Source organism: Melozone crissalis, unplaced genomic scaffold, assembly GCF_028551555.1.
Source record: "Melozone crissalis strain CALT ecotype California unplaced genomic scaffold, PUWL_Pcris_2 ptg000012l_1, whole genome shotgun sequence".
Lineage (NCBI taxonomy): Eukaryota > Metazoa > Chordata > Aves > Passeriformes > Passerellidae > Melozone > Melozone crissalis.
In genome coordinates, this window is record NW_026535790.1 from 6,958,856 (window position 1) to 6,976,726 (window position 17,871).

The window sequence follows — 17,871 nt, forward strand, 5'->3', positions numbered from 1 at the left end:
AGTAACAGATCTTTTGTGCCATAATTATAAACTTCTATTACTGGTCATGTAAAGAGCTGAAGAGGACTCCCTGTGAGAAGAAAAACAACATTTAAATAACTTATATAAAAAACATGCTGAGATTGCCAACTCTGTGGATTTTTTTGTCTATGGTTTGCTTTGTTGTTTGGATTTAGAAATATTAGTATTTGTCTTTTGTTTAGATATACATTGGAAATTGAAAAAATTGTGTTTTATAATCTGGAAATTGATTAGGACCTGTGTTTCAGCCACATTTATTCATATTCTTAGAACAGGCAGTTTTGAGGGGGGCACTTTCTGTGATCTGTAATTGGCTGAAATGGATTTTTCTCCATCAGTCTACATAGAGAACATTCTTTGTAAGTTACCCCTATAAAAGAAAACCTAATTATTCTTTTTCAATGAGGCTATTGTAAAAATTAAATGTGACATGGTTTTGCTGGGTAAAGAATGAACTGCAATAAAAGAGCTGATATTTGGGCTCTGGGCTGATGGATAGGGAGCATTAGTGAGGGAAGGGTGAGTTCTCATCCTGCCCTGGCTCTGCCCGACCAGGACACCCTGCAATTACCAACCCCCCATTTTCCCCTTAGGTGTAATTGCCATACAAGGCACAGCAAGTGCCTCCAGTATCATTTAAGTGAACTCTGAATTAGACTTAAGCAGCTGTCAGTGTTTTCCACGGGATGTTTTTGGTTTTTTCTCCACAATGCAAAGCTAAGTTTAAAACTTCAAAGATACATACATATAGTTTGTACTTCAGTATCCTGAACAGCCTCAATTCTGACTTTCCCCCCCCTCTTTCTGCATCTTATATAAATAATAGATGTGGTGACTGTGTATCCACATGTATCCACTGACTATCCTACTTAATAATTTCTAGATGCAAAAGTCATGAAATGCAAAGAGGTTTCTTTATTGTAGCAATATATAGAAATATCAGATAGAGGAAATGTTTTAATACATTCCATGTGTTCAAGTCTCTCACATTTCTGGGGGCCATGGGCATATTCACTCAATGATGTGTAGCTGCTCATTTAATAGAAGTAATTTTACAAATAACCTCCTTAGAAGCAGTTGATGGTGCAATGGGGAACACTTGCAGCATTGTGGCCAGTGCAGAGTTGTTGTGTGGTAGTGGCAATGCAAATCTGCTTTTTTCAATTTTAGTTGAAAATTTTCTATTTTCTGATCCCAAATGAAAAAAAAAAATATTGATGACTATAGAATGTTATGAATGTTATTAGAAGTGTCAATTTTCCTGCCAGTTTTAATACATGAGTTTGATAACTCTGGTGATATCCCAGTGGTAGGTTTTAGAGAAGCCAAATAATGTCCTTGCTGTATTGGTGCTACATTGCTTTGTGTTTTATAAACAAAAGGGGGTTTTATTTAATTAATTTTTAGAACCAAACATTGTTTTGGCTTGTGAACAAGTGTTTAAGTGTTTGTGTGTAGCTGATTGTGTAACTTGCTGTATATTTGGTCACTCTTTTTTCTGAAAGCCCAGGGTGTGATTTGGTGGTTGGATAAATCCACCTTTGTGACTGACAACAGCTCTCATGGGAAGGCTGTGACCACATGACAGGATGGTCTGCAAGGGTCACATCCTGCCTGTCCACATTTATGTAAAAAATGTTGGTGGTTTAGTGCTGAAACAAATGGCATTAGGGGAGAAATAGTTCTTGTTTGCCTTCTGATTATCAGGATAATGTTAGCACAAATTTGCATCCCGTGCTTCTCCTGACAAAATGGAGTTGTTTGCTCCCATCTAACTGATTGTAGCATAGAAAATGGGTGTTTATAGATTTTTTTGTGGGAAGTTGGTTGCTTTCTATGGCTTAGAAGACCCTAATTAAAAAAAAAAAAGTGGGAAAGGCAAGATTCAGATGATCATAAACCCAAACCCTAATTACACAAATACCATTTATGGGCAGCTGTGTGGAATTTTCAAACAAAGTAACTTTTTAAAAAGCAGAAGTTGTTGCTTATAAACAACAACAATAATGATTTATTACTGTAAGCCTTTATAAATGAAAGTGTTTGAGGAATTTTACTTTCTGAGGTTGTAATGGGAGGGGATGTCCCTGAAGAAAGGAAAAGGAGTGTTAGTGTTGGAGGTGCAGTGCTCTTCTGCAGCAAGATTTGAGCTGGTTCTCTTTCTGGGAATGATGTACCTAGGGAGAATCAAGGCTGGCACTTCAGCAGTGATGACTTTTGGACAGAATTTGGAGTGGTAGATATTTGCATCTTGCATTGTCTGATTTTATTCAGAACACAGATTTGAGAACTGGTGTAGTGAAACTCAGAAAGAGTTGTTGGGGTTGATGAGGAAGAGTGGGGAGATAACCTCTGGTGTATCGGCAGGTAAGCTGCTGCAAGGAAAGGAAATGAAGTGTTGGAAATATTCTGAACTATCTTAACAGGTTAGTGTAGCACAGACACAGCCAAATAAATTGAGAATATTTCATATACAGAAATGAAAGCAAGGCATACAATATTCTAAAATAATTTGATTTTTTTAGTCTAAGATTAGTAGCTTCTTATTTTACCCACCTTAATTTAGGTGGGTAAACCATTAAAGCAAATTGCTGTCATTAATGGTCTCTGAATCCACGACCCCATTACCCTCTTTGACCCTATTATCAGTCTCCTTGGAGCTTGAAAAAATTGACATTGCTTGAATGGAGTTCCATGTTTTCAGGCTTCCTAAATTTTCTAGCCATAACATTAGGATAACTTCTAGGCTAAAGAAACTGTATCCCTGTATTTTGTAACAACTGTAACGATGCTGCCAGCCCTGAGTGCTGCTTCAGCTGCAATTTGGGAAGCCTGGGCAGAAATCAACCCCAAAGTGCTCATCCACAGAGATGTGCTGCAAAGGAACCTGGAGGATGGGAGGGCATGAAAGCTTTTCCTATGCACTGGTTTAATTTTCTCTTGAATCTTGAACTTTGAATTCTTAGGCAGTACTTATTACACTTCGCTTTGCTGTCAGTTTATCATGATTTGCCTCTGATGCTCTGAAGCAAGACTATTACTAGATATGGTTTCCATAGCAATTACAACTGTCTCAATATGCTTGGAATCGCTTTCTCATTGTTTCCATTTTTTCCAAGGATTTTTATTTACCAGATGAATGGTGCAAGGTAACTTAATAAGAGAGCTGCAAAGGGGATTTGTTGAGTGCTTTTGGGAAAGGGACCAGCCATCTTAGCCGTTTGTCAAAACCACAGTGAATAATTTGGCAATTAAAGAACTACTTCTATTATCTCCCCACATCTGTAGTCTAATGGAATATGTAAGAGTGCCACTTCACAGGGCATCGGTTTCGTGCAGCTGGGTCAGAGTTTGAGCTCTAAGTGGTTGAGATGTGTGCACATGCTTAATTTTCCTGGCTCTTCAGAGTGGAGTCAAATGGAGCAAGTAGTGTCATAGCTTGTAAAATCCTCTTTGCTTGTGCACTACCAAAAGAGGATCAGATGCTCTTTGTGGTCCCTGAAGTCTGCTGTCATGTAAAAAGAAAGTATTGGCAAGTAGATTTGATCCAGTTCTGTGCTGGCTTTTGCCCCTTTGATCATGATCCCTTGACAGGATTTCCAAGTCAGGACAAAATTCTCCATTATCTCCATTATCTATGTATCATTTTCTGGGTTATACTCTAGTAATACAGCAGCAATTGTTCCACACAGTGACTTTTACAAATCACAGACCCTTCTTTTGGAAGTTAAATTAATTCAGTGCTGGGAATTGCCCAGTGGCTCACTGTGAAGTTATGGGAACAAAACCAGGAAAGCATGTCTCATACATAGACATGAAACTATAGAGAAACTACTAAACTACTAGAGTTCTTCATCAGAAATAAATGTCTGTCTTGACTCTCCTTACACTTTGTCAAATTTCATTCAGAGGATGGGTTATTGCTATTTCCTGGCAGATTTTTTACTGTGTAATCTCTTGGTTCCCCTAGTTCTAATATTTCATCTCTCCTCCCTTGCCCACCCTCTACTGATTTGTGATTTGTGGTGTCTCCTAACCAAGGCAGGGCTCTGACTTTATTCAGAGAGTTACACCTTGCATCTGATTATTTGCAGTTTGTGTTGTGTCAAGTTCTTTTGTACTCACACAGCCAAAAACCAGTGAGCTAGGCAGATTTGTTATGAGATAAAGTGTCTGACTCTCTAGAAGGGCACAGATGGAACGGTGCTACTTTCACAGTGGATGTGCTACTAAAATTTAAAAGGAACAGCATGAAAAACATCTTATCTGTAAGCGAAGATTCTCACTGAAATGTCTGTCTTTGGAATCCAAAATTGGTGACTGAATACATAAGGTGTTTGTTAAGGAATTAACTCAAGCTGTTCAGCTCTTTTTCAAACTTTACTGTGATAGATAAACTAAATTTTCTCGGGATATTTTTGGAAATATTTTTCTTATGAGAAATAGATCTGTATAGAATTTCTGCTGAAGTTTGTCAGCACTTTTCAGAGTAACCACTTACTTTGTAAGGGCTCTTTAGACAAGAATTTAGAATTGAATTCTAGCCTCAGTCACGAGATGTGGAAATGCTAGTGCTGTGGATCCTATGGAATCAAAGTTAATTGCAGTAATTTACTGCAGAGCTGTGTGGTGCACAAAATCAAAATATATAGACTGACAAGAAAATCTACAGTCAAGCATATTCATTTTAACAAATGAATGGTACAATTTCAGTACCATTAATAACTCATTATGGGTATTATTTCTTGTGCTATGCCTCCTTTGACACACTCATGGTGTACCAAATCTGCCTTTTGTTCTTCCTTTGTGCTGTTATCAACCACTGTCTCCCCTCTGGAGGATCTTCACAGACATGAGTCCTCTCCACCCTGTACAAAACCCATTTCAGTTCTGAACACAGCCCCTGGCAGGGCTCCTCTCAGCGTGTGGTGCCCGTGGGGTGAGACAGAGGCCAGTCTGTCTCCAGGGGCTGTGGGGCTGACACCCCTCACAGATGGATACAATTCAAAAATATCTTCAGGGAAGTTTGGACTATTTTTTTCTGGATTTCACTGTACCCCCTTTTGAAAGCTTTTTTGGGTGCAATATGTTACAATGTGTCCCTCCTGTGCTGTCAGACTGTAGGGGGATAGAATATAAGAAACTAAAGCTAGTGTAGAAGGTAATCTCACATCTAAGGAGTTGCAGCTGGGCCAATTATCAAAGATCAGGAACAGGCCTGACTTTAACAGGCCACAGCTGTAAGCAATGAGAAGCAGAGTGCTAGAAAAGAGTGGGGTGGGTGGGTGAGAAGGGAACTGGAGTCAGTGGCTGCTCTGGGAAGAAGAGTCAGTGCTGTGAGGAGCTGCCCATGAGACACAACAAGAAGGTATGGAACTGTTGTGATAAGGAGACAACAGTATGGAAACCCTGCAATATGATAACAGCATCAGACCATGTGCTTAAAACTCTGGCTCTTGCCTTCCTGGAGAGCCTCCAGAAGTGTCACTTATGGACAGAGAGCTGGAGAGCCCTTTTTTCAAGCAGTGTTACTGCTCAAACCCCATTCTGTCTTTGCTGACCTATCCTAATTATTACATTTTGATTTTTCTTGTTCCTCTAATGAGCAGAAAACTCCTCAGAAGAAGCACAAAACTGCAATAGAGGTGGTCACCTATAATCTAAGTCTGTTTATTTATCTTTGCACATTATTGTCAAGTAAACTAAGTTCATTTAATCAACTTAGTTTAGTATACAGAGCTTTAATTTTGTACCTTTTTCTGTTATTTGAGTGAAACACTACTTTTGGATGAAATGGTGCAGACCTCATCATCATCACAGGAAAGCAGTGAGGGAGGAGAATAGTGATATATATAATACATATGAAAAATTGATTCAAAGGGAACAGTAATACATATAATATATATGAAAAATTGATTCAAAGGGAAGGTTGATCCTTTGAATGTGGCAATACATATTGGGGCAGCTCTTCTGCTTTTGAAATATTTTGAAGAGTTTTAGAAAATATCTCTTGATCTAACTTCTTAGCCTTTGATGCCTTACCACATGACCCCAGTTGCAAATATTCATAATCCTGTAAAAGAGGTACATAATGAGGTTCTTAAAAACCCTTGAACATTGATTAAAGTACTTTAGAATCCAAAGAATCTTATTCCTATTAATGCATAATGAAACAACGGCCTTTACATTAAAACTGCTTACCTGCAAAGTCTTACAGGCTTTTTGCTTTTTATTTCCCTCTGCTCTAAGGCTGGTGTTTGATTTCTCCTGCAGTCAAATCTCCCATTTAGATTACCAGGGAAATTGGGATTACACTTTCGATACCTCATTCAAAATGCTCACAGATCAGAAAAGGAGTAGATAAATGAGTGGGAAACAAGCAGATTGAGGTGTTTGTACTGTCCTTTGTCCTTTTTTTAGCTAGAATGCCCTGCCTCAAAGATAGCATTTAATCATATATTTTTTCAATATAAAATAGGAAATACAAAATTATTTCTGATATTGTATTTTGATAACATTTTAATTTTAATGGAATGCATTAAGGTAATGAAAATACATAGGTTAAGGCTGATTAAGTGTGTGCAATTTTGTGGTTTCCAGGCAACACAGTGTATCACTATAAAGTATTAATTGTAGCAGTTGTAATAGTCAGCAACTCTTGTTTGGTTTGTCTTGTAATAATGCTTTAATACTTTCTCAATATTTGTCCTGATTTACATGATTTTTAATCCTCTGCTTTTGGGGAAGGAAATAATTGCAGCTTCATTGGACAAATTACTTGATCTTTCTAGCTGATGTCTCTTGGCACCTTCTTGAAAAGCTTAAGAGCACTTCCAGCTGTAACTGCACAGTGTGGTCTTTCTATGATGGAGGAATATGGTTTCAAAATCTACATGGCTAATCTTGGCAGTAACTGAAGGTTGCAAAGTAGTTTGATAGTATAAATCCAATATCTCTTGAATAGGTGTCCATATCAAAGCAAAACCTGTCATGACTGGCACTAATTGCCAACCTTCTTGGCAGATTCTGAAACCTGGGACAAAGCCGAACTCTTGCATCCACCCTCGTTCAGAGGCAGCTGGTTCTTGTCAGGATTGGCAGCTGTTAGTGGGGTGGTGTATGAACCCTGAAAGGGCTTTTCCTTTGGCTTTTTTTCTTCAGATTTTCTGTGGGTTCTGGTTTTTAGTGTTTCATAGTAATATGGATGCTTCTAAGAGAAACAAAGATTACTTCAAGACTTAAAAAATAAAATCAAAGTCGCTACAGTTCCAGAAATTTCATGCAATAAAAAATGCTAGCAGAAGAGATGAGGTATTTTTCTTGTCAGTCATATCTCAAAAGTTGCTATTTTGACTCCTACCAGGAGGAAGGCATGCCATAACCTTTCTCAGTGTGGAAGATGAGTTCAGGGGAGTGAAGTTGTGGTGAATCATCTCAATAGGACAATAAAGAATATCCTTTGTAGGGAAACAATCATGATGCTACTCTATTTTTCTCCCCCTTGGGCCCCAGAATGCTAGTTAAAAATACATATTTGGGATGATTTTTAGGAGAATTTTCTCTATTAGTTTTTTCTTTTGCCTATATGTATTAATATAGTCCAAACCTCAATTTTAATAAGCAGTTACTTTTGGTTATCATGCTGACATTCATCATTCAGATTTGGATAGAAGTTTCTATGAGCAATTCCTTACTTTTCTCTTAGGACTTCTGGCTCTCACACTGAAAATTAATTAAAAACTAATTTAAAAGATGAAAATACTTAGGATCCTTTATACTTTTAATTAACTTAAAAGACTTAAGGGAAGGTTTGTGGTCATTTTTGACCACTCACGCATTTCAGTTGAAAATTAATGGGAAATAAGTTTCCAGAGTCATCTGTGAGTAGTCCCATGAGTCACATTACTTCTGCTTTTTCTGAAAACTTCAGTGAATGTGGGCTGGGACAATCTCATAGAGAAGTTTTACATTTGACTGTGACTTATGAGAAATGCCTTCTTCAAACACCAAGGTTTGCTGGAAACATCCAAATACATTGTAAGGTTTTAAGAAGTGTTCCATACTAAAGCCCAAGGAACTTTTATCTTGGTGGATTTCAGTTTGTAGCCCTGTGTTGGTACTTGTGGTTCAATGTGCTATCCCAAAGTACAATATATGGTCAAAAATATAAACATTCTTTTTTTCTTGGTAGTGTGGCACAGAGGTTTATGTTGAGTGCATGTTTCTGGGGCTGGGTTTTGATGTCCAAACCATTCCAAAGCTCTCAAAAGGACTAAGACTCTGTAACAAGGAAATAAGGACCAATCCCACAGTTGTCTCCAGAATTCATGAAGACATTTTTTGTAGTGTTGTGAAAAGTTACTTGGTTCATCTGACCTGCAAGTAATTCTGACTTGGTTTACCTTAATGGCATTAGATTATGGAAACACTACAGATCCAAGTTCTGTGTTACATGAGTGAGGAAAACTCTGCTGCTTTGTGTTTTTGTCATCCAAACTGTATTGAAAATGCTTCCTGCTAAGAAGTACCCCTAGGCTGAAAATCAAGTGTGTTTAATATTATCTATGGTGTGTTCACTGAGGACACCTTTGCAAGGTGTTCAAGCTCTTACAGGACAAAGAAAGAGGATAGAAAGAAAATAAGCTAGCTGATTGTGCACCACTTGGTACAAATGTGAGCTGCTGAAGTATGGACCAGTTTGGGAGAATACTATGGGTAAATAAAATAAAACAGGAGAATATAAATAAAAACACTGGGCAGATTGTTCCTGCTCTTGGTGAAGTTGTGTAAAGCACATATGAAAAGAAATGTCTGTGGTAGGTAAAACTTATATGTTAAAACATCTAAGGCTAAATCATTACCAAAGACAGAAGATGAACTGAGCTGACATTTCACAAGGAATCTCATCTTCCACAAGATGGAGCTGTGTGATTTCTGCTTTTGGAAGCATTCAGTCTCTCAGTAAACGATTCTCTGATTCTGTACAAGGACAGGAGAATCACAGGGATCTATCATTGCTTTCTTAGATGCTAAGGAACTGCTGTAATTTAATTCTAGATAGTCGTGTGGGTGCTAAAAATATTTAATTTAACATGAAGGCCTCATACTAGAAGGAAATCTGTATTAAAAAGAAAAGAAAAAAAAACCCCATTACCTTTCTCTGTGAAGATCACAGCCATTTGCCTATTGTGTGAGGGCCTGTCAGCTTTTCTTTATTTACTCACTTTGATTATGACTGCAATGCAGATTTCTTTGGAATGGTTTCTTATCATTTATGCTCTGCAACATCTGAATGAGGGAGGGATATGACTGCCTAAATGATAATTCAAACTAGTATTTTGAGTAACAGTGATGGACCTCCAGTTCTGGAGTGTTTATTAGGTCTGAGCAGATGCAAGTGAAGTACTTCACCAGCAGAATGCAATACTGTCTTTGGAAGCAATGACTGGAAAAGGTCAGGGATTCATAGTAGTAGAAAAATAACAGAACATAAGGTCCTGGTGTGATGCCTTTGCATACAAAGGTAATGCAATCCTTGGCCTGAGTAAGCAGGAGAGCTGAGCAGGGGTAAGGACTAATGGGAGCTTGTTTTTCCTTGTTCCATGGCATTGGTGAGCCTGGCTGAGGAGACAGGAAAGAAACACAGCATCACCTTCAGAGCCAGGGGCTGCCATCAGCAGAACTGGGCAGAGGTGAGGAGCCAGCATCACTGGGAATCTCTCAGATGTGAGCCAAGGAGCATCAGACAAAGGCCTGGAAAGGTACAGGAGTTTTTTCACATTGTATCAAGCATTCAAAAAGATTCAGTTACTCAGGTGTTACCACAGGATGTGGCACCAGCACCCCCAGTGCCAACTGGGCAATTCCCAGCAGGGCTCCTGTGCATCCTGCCAAAGCAGGCTGGGATTGCCTGTGGCCTCCTGGAGCAAGGGCTGGCACCCAAGGTGCTCCTTTAACTGGCCCTGAGAATGCGAACAGCAGCTTGTGTGCAGCCTTGTTAACTCACCCCAAGTGCCACAGTGACGGTTTCCAACCTGATCCTGGCTTTTACTGTTTTGGGTTATGGTGGGTCATGATTATAAACACTTTGGAATTTAACACATTTATATGATTACAGTGCATATGCTGAAGCTTGGTTTCAAATGAAGTTATGCCCAATCAAATCACAGCTCCTTCTTCATTCACTTTTCATTGCTAAAACCTACAAAATGTTCTGCCAACCACTCCCCTGTTTTCCAGCCTGTGGCTGGCAGAGAAATGGGAGACCTGTAATTGCTTCCAAATTCCATGCAAGGGGATTGTGTGGCTGATACATACACAATCATCAGCTGGTGGGTATCTCAAGCATAATAGATAATTGCTGAGCTTACACAGCAATATTTTCCCCACTGGGAAGACTCATGTCAGTCTTTATCTCCTACTCAACTGTCAGTTCTCATGGAAACTTGTTGGAACCTTAAGTCTTTTAGACTGAGTCCTCTTGTCAAATTTGATCAAAATTAGCCAATTCATTCAAAAGTTATGAGGGAAAGGATAAGAACCAACAGGCTGGCAGTGCATCTGTGTAATTTATTTCCTTGCAAAACTAGCATGGAAAGCAAAATTTTGTCATTTTTAAAATAAGCAGTTGGAATTCAGTAACCTGCATTTAACTGAACTTGCAGAAATTCACATGACTATGTCAGTGTGCACAACTTGGTGTTGGAGTCACAATGTTGAGAGTCCTCATCATTTGGAGTTTGTGTGCATATGGATATATATATATATAAACTGATGTATAAACCACATTTGCTCCTGTAGTACCTGAGGATAAAACCTAGATTGTCTAGCAGCTTTTCAGTTTGTTTTCCTAACTCCAGCCAATTTTGAAAAACAAACCCAAACCCACCCCTTGTTCCAGCAGGGTTGGTTTTCTAGCTTTTTTTTTTTTTTTTTGACCTGTGGCGAGCATTTTACCAAAAGAGAAAAGCTGAAGGAATTAGCAGACAATTATGTTTTCATATAATCTGAAGATCTAATGTGCTCTCTGTTACCGTGAACAGACCTATCTAATTTTGAAAATAGGACTAAAGGAAAATATTGCTTTCTGAACATTACATGAACATGAGGGATCATATAGTTACTGAGTTTGCAGCCTGTGGATAAAAACTCTTTTACAGAGTTAGGTATTTTACAACTTAGTACAATTGCCTCTTTAATTATACATTTCTGAATGCAGGAAAAATGAGTGATTTATTTTTCAAAGAATATAAAATAGTTTAAATAGTAATAAAATGTATGTACCAAATGAATGCATTTTAGCTTTATATTAAATAAAATCAGCCATAGGGGTAATTTGGTTTTACCTACTTTATTTTTTTACATGTTTGTCCTAAGCCTTTTGAGATGTACCAGTCTTTTGCTTGTAAAAGCAACCTTACATTTGAAGTTCATAAGAAGCAATCCTGTGGTCCTGTCACAGAAAACCTGATTTTGGCTGGGTACAGTAGTCCATCTAAATATAGATTTTAACTTCAGCATTATTTGTTAGGAAAGATGATTATGCATGCTCTGTCATTAAATCGTATGTATGAAAGGATGGAAATGCTCTAATTTGATTCTTCCCTCTTTCTGAGTGTAGAAGTTGGAACCTGCTTGTTTCAGACTTACTTGAAAGACTTTCAGAAATGAATAATTCCCATCAATAATGTGAGTTGAATTGCATCCCTTGAGGGAAAGCATGAAAAGAAAAAGGCAGGCATTACTAGTCAAGCTTTACTTTTGTGCTACCAATAAACAAGGCTTTAAATGAAACACAAAAGCAGTGAAGGGTGTGAAATTCATAATTTGAAAAGGAGGCATGTAATAACAGGGAGAGCTTCTGAAGTAACTTAAGAACCCAAAGAAGGTGCTTTATTTGCAGGTAAGTATAGTGCAACCTACACACTTCAATCAAGCCAACAGTAGGCTTTAGTAAGAGATAATAAATAGTGAAAGGTGGTTTTGTGAGGAGGCTGGAAAGATGCTTGTATTTCCTGCTTGTATTTATACATGCAGTACACACACCAAAATAGACCCGCTGTGCTGCCTTGCACTATGGCACCCAAACAAATTGTTATCCATGGGCTCACTTCATGCTGGAACTTGCATTTTCTGTAGGGAGATGTCAAAGTTAATGGGTAGGAAACATCAGCTATGATCACCCACCTAAATAAAATATTCATGTGTTTTATAAGGTGCTTTGCAGGTATCTCAGCAGTTATCAGGCTGTATAATAAAAGTACACAAAGGACTTGAAAATGATGTATTGGAATGCAAATATTTAAGTAGATTGAAGAGGTTTGCTCATTCAATTGTGAATGAAAGTTCATTTTGGGTTCTATACCTTTGAGATCTGATGATATGTTCTTAAGTGGAGTTATATTTCAGTCTCCCTGGCCCATCTCCACTCCTTCACATGCAGATTACCTGAAATTCTGTAGAAATGAACAGAGGCAAGGAGCTCCTAGTCTGACTGTAACTAATCTGTAGTAACTCCCTATCCAAGACAAGATTAAAGGCATTCCTAATTAAGTTAAGGCAAGTCTGATGTGTTGTGGAGCAACTTTTATTTTTTTCTGCAGTCAGGTTCCACCTGCAATAAAACCATTACTGAGCAGTGCCTGCTGTGCTCTTGGTAGGCTCCCCAGGGATAGGTGTGGAACCCCCTTTGTGTGCAGAGAGAAATCTCTTTCACTCCAAAAGTAGCATTGCAGGAAATGTTGTGGCACAAAAAAAAGTCAGTGATTTTCTAAGTCTTCTTCCAGGACTTGCATGGAGCTTTTGCCTGAAGTCTGGTTTTTTTATTCCTATTTTGTTTTATTCTTTGGTTTCTTTCTTTCTTTAAAAGTTTTTTTTGAGAAGCAATGTACTTGATTTACAGCTTCCTGCCCAGTGGGTATTGAGGTTGGGTAACTATTCTTAACATTAGCTGTAATGAAAATGCCTGGGCTGGGGTAAATACTAAAGGAAGAAGGAAGCATTGAGAAAGAACAAGTGACACATTTTTAATTGTTACCTGTATTCTAGAGCCTGTAATTTTTCTGTTGTCCTTCAGTAGGAGGAATATTTCCTCAGGACTAATTATTTCTTATATTCCCACAGAAATTGTGGAATTTGCAGCCTAATGGATGAAATAGCATCTTAGGATCTCTCCTCCCTATTTTTTATTTTAAATTCTGCGTTCCTTTTCTGCTGGCTGAGACTTGGGGGACAGCTCTGTCCTGCAACCTGTTCCTCTGGTTCTAGAATTCACTCTTCTTTCACACTTTATAGGAACTCTTTAGAATCCACGTGGTGTACAAAATCTGTCACCTTCCCAAAAGCCCAGCTGTAAAATATCCGTTAGTGTACAGAGGATACTTGATCAGCTCTGTAGTTGAGCCCTTTTGGTGACCCCAAAAGGGTCTGGAAACACAACAAAGCCATAATGAAATGTGTCAGCTTGGGATGGAGTGTCCCAGCTGAGGAGCAGGGCTCCTGGGAGTCAGTGTGGGGTTGTGTTAATATTGCAGGCTCATGAATGTTTTAGTTTGAGGAAATGCAAAAATCCTTCAAACTCTGTCCTTTCTAGGTTTGCTTGGCAGAAGAATCTGCTGCAGGGTTAGCTGGCTTTCTGCTGTGATTCATAGATGTGCTTTCTCATCTCTGTATAAGAGAATGTTGCTATGTTCTCCTTTCTTTGAAATGAAATGCCTGATTTTTAGAGCTGAGATATTTTGAAAAGTATAATTAAATGTCACCAAAAGAATGAGTTTTTTTGGAGGGGTGATCCCTGCTTAGCTGCACCTGTTTGCCTATTCACTCAAGACGAATTAATTGGGGCTTTATCTTCTCTTTGTAGAAAGGCAAAACTGAGCCCCAGAGATCCAGCTGAAAAATCTCCTTGCATATGGACAAATGATGGCCATGAGATATAGAACATGAGGGGGACTATGAGGAAAAAGGAGAATAAGAAATATTTTATTCAGACAACATGTTTACCAAACATGAGATAAAGGTCTAGAAAACTGAAGGAAAAATAAAAGACATGCACAGTCTGTCTCCTGCAGACATTTCAGTTGTATGTTTTGATAAAATATTTTCTGACTTTTCAGGGGTGCCCTCAGTTTTTGAACTCTGGCATTGGCACTGGGGATGCTTGACAAGATATTTCTGGCAAAACCTGATTATTTCAATCCAGAAACAGAAAACAGCACATGCATAAAATTCTGGTACTTCTAGGCATATTTTAATAAGGACTTATCAGTGATCAATATTTTAGGTAATAAATACTTTAAAATAGTCCTGACAGACTCTGTGTAGGGTTAATTACAGTTAAAGAGGAAAGAATGACATAGACATTTTACTCCATAAAGAAGTGAAGTGAAAATGAAGTTAGTAGTAATATGGGTCTCTGTGTGCAAGAATTTTCTTGTTCTGAGTGTTCCATATGTTTTTTTTTTTTATTTTCCTGACATCAGTGTGATGAGTTTTGTGGACAGCTGTTTTGGAGATGGTGTGGCTCACATGTGTGAAGGAAGTAAAGGTCTCTGTAAAAATAATGGAAACCAAGGGAACTATTTAAAGGCTGGCTAAAAAGGAGGTGCTTTTGCAGCTGAATGTATTTTTGTGTGTTTTCAGCTGCTGTAAGGAAAAAGGTGCCATCCATATTGATGCTTCATTAAATAACCATAAGGAGACCTGAAAAATAAAAAGTAAAACTGAAACTTTCTTCCTTGACAGCATGAAGGAACCTGGCAGTGGAAGATACACTATTTAAATTGCTCCACCTGAAAATGGAGATCAGGAACAAAGCAGGTGAATAGAGCCTGTTTCACAGATTCCACAAGACAGAAATCTCAATTATTCTAAGTCAATAAACATGAAATTATTTCCTACATGGTTCTAAATTCTGACATGAAGAACTAAAACCACCAGCTATTAGATTGGCTTGATATTCCCAGTATTTCAAAAAATTGAATAATTGATTGTTTCTTCCTTTCTGAAGTTAGGAGCTTTTTTTTTAATGCCACCTCTAGAAGCTCTGTTTGTTTCTGCTTTAGAAATATTAATAGCAAAAATATTTGCAGCTACCAATAAGCATGGACAATGTTTCTTATTACATCATATAACTATTTCCATTTTTTTCTGATTCAGTCACTCACATTTTGCTGTGACACTGAATTCTTGGAAATGAAAATTCAAAAAGGACATGCACAAAGTTTGATTTTATAGGATAAAAATATTTCCATCTATTATCTATTTGTGATAGAAAGAACATTTTTGTCATCCATATGGAGAAGCTGTTAATGATGGTCACTATTAATGTTTTTCCCTGGTAAAAAATTAGGGGGTGGAAGAGGAGAAAATCAGAAACATTTATGAATCCTAAAGCTAAATCCCTTTTGTGATATGTTCTAACTTCAGCAACCTTTCCCTTACAGTGCAGGGGTACTGCTGCAGGTGGGCACAGGTGAAGGGAGATCTGAGAACTGGCCTCTGCAGAGGGGGTGTGCTGGGGCAACAGCAGCAGTGCCTCCAGAGGTAAGGCATGGGAAAAAGCAGCATTCACATTGATTTGGGTGCATGTGTCTTTTAATTATTGATAGTTCAGTTATCAAAGAATAATGTGGAAAAAACTTTAACCAGCAGCTGATAATGCAAATCCTTGAGCTCACTCAGACATTGCTTCTGTATTCAATGCCTGTTACCACCAGACCTGGTCTCCTAAATTTGCTTCAGCTTCTTTGTCCTCAAACGTCCCTCTAGCAGAGTTGGTTTTGTTTAGCTCTTTTGTTTCAGCTGAGTGAATGGTAAGTTTTCTACTTCCATATCCAGGTACTTTTCAGTTTTGAAACCCATTTCCTAAACACCTTGCCTAGTTTTAGGTTCCCCTCTTTACAGGAGTATGTGATCTGTTGTTTCTAAACTTACCCATTCCTTATTGTGAATTGTAACTGGGGTCTCTGCAGATGATCAGAATAGAACCTGATGGAACAGGTAAACAAACAAACAGGATTTTCAACCTTTCTGCATTAGAATACAGTTTTGTATGAAACAGTATTGTAGAAGCTGCACTCAAAATGTTTAGAACAAAACAGGGATTTGCTGAGATGCACATAAATATTTGTACTTTAGGATTAACCTCAATGTGGTTTTGTTTGAAAATTCCTTTTGTCATCAGCATTCTTGTAATGTTAGTATGGAAACAATTTGGAAATTCATAAAATGCTTATATTTGTGACAGGTTTGAGAAAAGTAATGCACAAACCATGAAAGGAACCCCCTAGCAACAACCCTCAGCCAACCAAATCTTGTGTTGTTACAGTGTGCTAATGTTTGGCTCATTAAATAGGAGAGTAATATATCAGGAAAAGTGTTCCCTATGATTTAATAAATTGGCTACTGTCAAATACTCACTTTTATAATTTTTAACATGTAGGAACCATTTTCTGCTGTTTTAGGCTGGAACTTTACTGAAGGAAACTAATACAAAGCATTCTTCTACTCATTTATATAAAATGGCTCAAACCATTTTGTCTCCTAAGTGCCTCGAAGTTATTTACCTGCAGAGTTGCATCATTATCTATTTAGGGAATATTATCATGGAGATGTGTGGAAAATGGCTCTGTAAGTAAATGACAGAAAGCATTCCTCAAAAATCATGGTGCAGGGTGTTTACCTTTTCCTTTTCCATCTGTTTGGGCCTGTTGTTTCTATTACATTTGCTAAGAGATGTCCCTCATGTAGACTGTCACCACCTTCATGTTATTCTGCTAGGGGCAAAAAATGAAACAAGATTTAACATCAGCAATTGTTTTCTTTGCTGGTTATATTTGATCTCAGTGTGTGTATTCTAAGGCATGTCTGTGTGGGTGCTTATGTATTAGTAATTCAATTTCTTGTGTAATTTACCTGAGAAATTTTACTTGCAAACTGATCCACTATCCAGATGCATTATAACTTCAGCTAGAATTTATATTCTGTATTTGTGCTTGACAGTTTATTTTAGGATAAGGCTTTTTTATAATGTTCCTATTAATTTTTATTTAGGGTGCTTTCAATGTATTTTGAATATTGGAATGGGGATACATTAATTGCAGCAGTGTGATGATGTACATAAATGAAGGGAAGGCTTCAAATAAGGCAACTGTTGGAAGTACAGTTCTCACATGGACAGTGATCAGACTGCTCCAGAGGAACTCCTTTTCTGATCATCACTTCTGATCACTTTTCTGATCATCCTACTTCTTCTTTCTTAGTGTTCCTTCAAAGCACCAAGAATTTTTTTTCCTACTGTGTTCTGTCAAACCTCTGTCAGTTCTGTTCCCTCTTCCTGTTTAGTGTCTGTGCTCTGCTTCTCCCTCAGCATGGAACTTGGAAGAACTTGAAATTTTCCAGTTTTAGCCAAACAACTTCCCCAAAAATCCTGTTAAACCAATCTGAGCTAATAATGGAAGCACCTGCTTCATCTGATGTCAAGTTCTGGCTCCTTACAGGAATGTTTTAAAGGTACAATTCCTCACATAACCTGTCAGTCCCAACTTGGTTCTGGCAGCTTTTGTTGGCTTTACTGGTTTGCAACCACTTTGCCACGGTGGGATGCTTTAGCACCTTCCCAATCTAAACCAGGAGTTATAAAACATATGTAACAAGAATATAGGCTTGAAACAGAAAGTAACCTTGAGACAGGTTTGACTGGTTTTACACAGTCAAAAAAGATCTAAATTTAGATCTAAATTGCTCAGATTAAATTATTCTTTGAGTCATGATAATGTTTTTATTTTAACTTAAAAAGTAAACACGATTTCACAAAAAATAAAAACCAACAATGGGTAGCTTTTGCTAATA